Below are 4697 nucleotides of genomic sequence, written 5' to 3'. Positions count from 1 at the left end.
ACAAGAGCAATCAACGTAAATTTGCCTGGACATATGTTGGATAAAGTGCATGAAGGCAAGGGTTCTCTGCTAATAAATCGGAGAGGAGGGTATCCAGAGCCATTAACTGCTAATTGAGTACATTTATAGCCAACCAAAATCCACTAAATACTGGGCTCTAGTGACTTACAATAGGGGTTTTGCTATAGCCCTCGACGAGTTGACATTATGAACTAAACCCGTTTGGAAACGACCCATTCAAGAGCAACCTAAAAAAGCAACTTTCCATTTTTGTTTTTTATATTCAGAGCCACATGCAGCTCATGGTGCGATCGATCTTCGAATTTCGAATCGAATTTCGAGTATTCCATTGATAAGGCCAAGTTTGGCTGCCAATTTCCAACTGGCTCGTTGGTCTAGGGGTATGATTTCCGCTTAGGGTGCGGGAGGTCCCGGGTTCAAATCCCGGACGAGCCCAAGTTAAGTTAACATTTTTTTGTATTTAATTAATATACAATTTATATTATAATACCAGGTAAAACTATTTATATATAGAAGAGAATATATTCTTTCTTTTTAAAACTTTAAAGCGTGTGTATATATGTTTTCTGTCTATTTTTATACATTTTTTAGTAGATCTGCTTATAAACATTTAAATTTATATAGGCATAAATTTGGCAGATGGTTCAATCTCTGAAGAAATTCCAGCGGTGTATAATTAATAAGAGTTATTTTTATTAATTGCAAATATTTATGTATGAAAATACATCCTTAGCTTTGGTACTTTCTGGTGTCTCATAGATATGTTCATATTATTTTTTAATTTTTAATCATTTCTTTACTTTATTATAAAACAATATAAGCAAATATATTTACATTTTCTTATTTCTCTCATTTTTGATTCGCTAAAATTAATTTATATTTGCATTTTCTGCACCTTAATTGGTTTCTTAATGCGTTTTGCTATTGTCTACATTTATAATTAATTTCATTGTTATATTAACTTGTATGTTGGGTTATAATTTCTTGGAGAGATATAATAAATAGTAATTAAACACAATAATGCTGTTTGGTTAAGCCTCGTGTGCATTGATAAGACAGAAAATACTTTTTAAATGTAGAGCTAAATTCGGCGGATAATTTCCAGCTGGCTCGTTGGTCTAGGGGTATGATTTCCGCTTAGGGTGCGGGAGGTCCCGGGTTCAAATCCCGGACGAGCCCAAGTTTAGTAGCTTTTTTGCATTATTTTAATAATATTTAATAAAAATATTAATTAAAGTTACATAGAAAAGAAAGGAAACTAACTTCGGGTAGCCGTGCTTTTATAGTTTTCCAGTTTTCAATTAGAGCAGCGGGCGATCGCTCGTAACTAAGCCAAAAATGCATTAATTTTAATTCGGAAAGCTTTGCTTTCTTAATTTTGAATAGGTTAATAAATCTGCATACTCTATGAAAAAAAAATTGCACATTTTTGATAATTTTAACGATGTAACCCCTTATAAAATTTTGGAAAAATTGGAAACATTTTTTTTTTGGTCTGAGAAGGCTAAATCGATTCGGCTGTAAATGCTGATCAAGAATATATATAGTTTATAGGGGCGGAAATAAATCCTTCACTGTTTTTTAAGCTTCTAACTAAACTTGCAAGTTTATAAAAATTATACTATATTAAACCCTTCACATATATGAGCTTTAAGTTGATTATTTCATTATTATCATCATATTAAAGGTAGAATATATTTAGGGAAATGTATTTTTAAATACATTTTCTATATATGTATGCATTTTTGTTTAAAGGGAGAACCACGCTAGACAATAAAGGTTTGATATTCGATCGTTTAAATAATAACAATTACCCGAGGCCAGGCCAAATTGGGCAATGGTAAGACGAGTCGGCTCGATTACCATCCCACTCCGTGAAGAGACCTGGTCAGGCAAGGCTTGTAGAGAGAGGAGACAAGGAGACAGACAGACTGTCAGTTGGGAGACACACCACCGGACAGGAGCATTCAACTGCACGTGGGGCTACTCCCAATTGAAAGCTAAAGCTCCATAGTGTAAAGGTGTAAGAAACACTGTGAAAAGTACACATAAACTTTATATAAATCTCTTCAAATCTTTAAATATTTAAATATGTATGCCAATTTCTTTTTAAGAACAAGAAATCAATGTAATAAATATAGTATAGGCATAGTTTTCTTCAAAGACAAGCAGCAGTTTGTGTTATTTCAGACCTTCCCACTTTGGTAACATGTTCTTATTCTGAACTTTTATCTAAACTGCACTTAAAACCAAATTTTTCTTCAAGTGTAACCGATTTCAAGAGCGCGTCTAGGTCTCGGTGAATGAATTTTATGCATTGGAAATTAACACAACAAACTTTTCGGCTTGGCTGACCAAGCAGACACCGGCAGAGCCGGCCCAAAGCTTATGGCTGTCATTACCCGAAATCCATTTGCAGTCCCCCCTGGGGCTCCAGGGCAGGGGATGAGGAAAGAGTTCGGATCTCTTTCGCATTGTAATAATACAGCACTCGAAACCCCAGTCCCCCCCCCCAACCACATACTTTTCAACCCATCCTTCGCATGTATCCAATTGCAGTCCATAACAGCTGGAAGCACGTAAATCTCATTGTTTCGATGCGTTTTGCATGCGTTTGAAGTGTCTGGTTGTCGATTCCGATTTCGATTTCAATACAGGCGTCTGTCTGGATTCCCCCTTCCATACCCTTCAACCCCATACCAAAGTCAGTACTGGTCATGCCACTTGCCCCTTTCCCCAAGGAGAGGAGGCTGCAGTTGGATGAGGAGGTATGTTATAGGTTTGATAATGGTTAGTTTTATACCCATTGGGTTGGAGTAGTGAAGACTTCTTGGTAATTTATATATTATATTTCCAAATATATGAATTTCTATTGAAATTGTAGTTTGTATATTGTTTACATATATTTTATATGGTTTTAAGTTGGTAAATATAGAGGACAAAGTACTATTTGCACCTTTAATCTAATGAGTATTCTTATAGTCGCTATCCTCTTGCTCTGGATCTTCCTTATTTGATTTTTTTAACTGACAAATACATCACCGGAGCTGGCGGGGGGTTAAGGCCCTGTGGTTTCAGCACCCGGCGACAAAAGAGAGAAACAACTCGCCATTTCTTCTCAGTCCTCAGAACTCAGCCACAGCCTGCGGGCTCTGCAATTGACTTGGACTCGTGGCACATCAATGAGTGTGTTGCGTTGTGTGTGTGTGTGTGTGTGTGTATTAGGTGTGTGCACTTTGAGAAAGTTAAATCTATTAAATAATCAAAATAAATGCAAATATTATAACTACCAATGATTTGTTAAATCCATAAAAGCAAACATTTTGTTATCGTAATGATAATTTGATTTTTTGTGTAATGAAAATATTCAATTAAAACAATAAATATTGTTTAAAGTCAATAAATCTTTCAGTTTAATTATTTTTTTTTTTTTGTTAAAGAAATTATTGATCAGATTATTCAGATATAAATATAAAAGAATATTATGTAAAATATATAAACCACAAATGAATAATTTATACAAGAGAAAGACATGGCATTATCTTAATTATTAATAGCAACATTTTTCCCACAGTGTTTCCAATATTTTTGTTGTGTGTGTGTTGTTGTTGCTGCTGTTTTGCGGTTTTGGGTGATTTTTATGATGAGGCCCCCGGGCAACAACGGAACGCTTTGGCTCCGGTTTTGATTGCCCTGCCGGAAACGGTGCTCAGGTTACGATTTAGCTGCGATTTAGCCGAGCATGAAATGGCAACTGCAGCACTTAACCACATAGCAACCAGGCGGTAGTGACACCAGCGCCACCGCCAACATCAACACCACCAGCAGCAGCACCACAGCAAACACCAGATGCCGCCCGAGCTTTTATCACCATTGCGGGAGTGTGTGTCCGTGTGTGTGTTTGTGTGATGATTGTTGCTATGCTTTTGCATTTGAATATAATATTTGTGCTCTCGCAATGTTAACACATTTTCTCATTCTGCTTATCTAATTGCCGTTCTATAAATAGAATGCTAGGGCAACCTGAGCAATTGTCGCCCGAGCAGCACAGGTCAGGATGGCCGAGCGGTCTAAGGCGCCAGACTCAAGAGCTAAAACTCTTGCCCTTTCCTACAAGGGTTCGATTGAGCGTTCTGGTCCTCTCTGAGGGCGTGGGTTCGAATCCCACTTCTGACAATATATTTTTTTTTTACTTTTTTATATTCACTAAAGTAGAAGTTTCAGTTTTTCTTTGTTGTTTTAATTATTGAGCTCCTAAAATTATATAAAATAAATCTCAGAAAATATAAATAGCTAGGAAAAACTTCGTAAGATACAAATTTTTAAAGAAATTTAAGTATTAAAAGAAGAATTTAAAGAATTTAAGTATTAACTTTAGAAGCTTTATTACTAATAAAATAAGAATTATAGAATCGTTCCGGAAATCTATCGAACTTAAGCTAAATATATAAGAATTCTTTAAATCGCAATCTATAATATGCTTAAAATATTCCCATTTTTTTAATCAATATTTATTCATATTTTTATATGACAATTTTGCGGAAATATCATAGTTTTAAAATCTTATAACTAAGCCAAAAAAAGAACAGTACTATAAACTATAAAATTTGAATATAATTTCAATCTAATTCCCTATATATCTTATCTTATGAACAATATAAACATTTTAATGCACT

The 4697-nt window shown here is 34.9% G+C and overlaps 3 non-coding genes across 3 annotated transcripts; all 3 read left to right on the top strand.

Moving 5' to 3' along the window:
• Positions 1 to 384: 384 nt before the first annotated feature.
• TRNAP-AGG (transfer RNA proline (anticodon AGG)) lies at positions 385 to 456 on the top strand. Its single transcript has one exon. It is a non-coding gene; the product is annotated as a tRNA-Pro (tRNA).
• Positions 457 to 1128: 672 nt separating this feature from the next.
• TRNAP-AGG (transfer RNA proline (anticodon AGG)) lies at positions 1129 to 1200 on the top strand. Its single transcript has one exon. It is a non-coding gene; the product is annotated as a tRNA-Pro (tRNA).
• A 2872-nt stretch (positions 1201 to 4072) lies between these two features.
• On the top strand, positions 4073 to 4197 carry TRNAL-CAA (transfer RNA leucine (anticodon CAA)). Its single transcript has 2 exons — positions 4073 to 4110; positions 4153 to 4197. It is a non-coding gene; the product is annotated as a tRNA-Leu (tRNA).
• The last annotated feature ends 500 nt before the right edge of the window (positions 4198 to 4697 follow it).

The sequence above is a fragment of the Drosophila serrata genome, unplaced genomic scaffold, assembly GCF_035046125.1.
Source record: "Drosophila serrata isolate PLE 108 unplaced genomic scaffold, ASM3504612v1 contig_272, whole genome shotgun sequence".
Classification (NCBI taxonomy): Eukaryota; Metazoa; Arthropoda; class Insecta; order Diptera; family Drosophilidae; genus Drosophila; species Drosophila serrata.
Note: the sequence above shows the minus strand (reverse complement) of the source record. Positions and strands in the feature narration are given on the sequence as shown.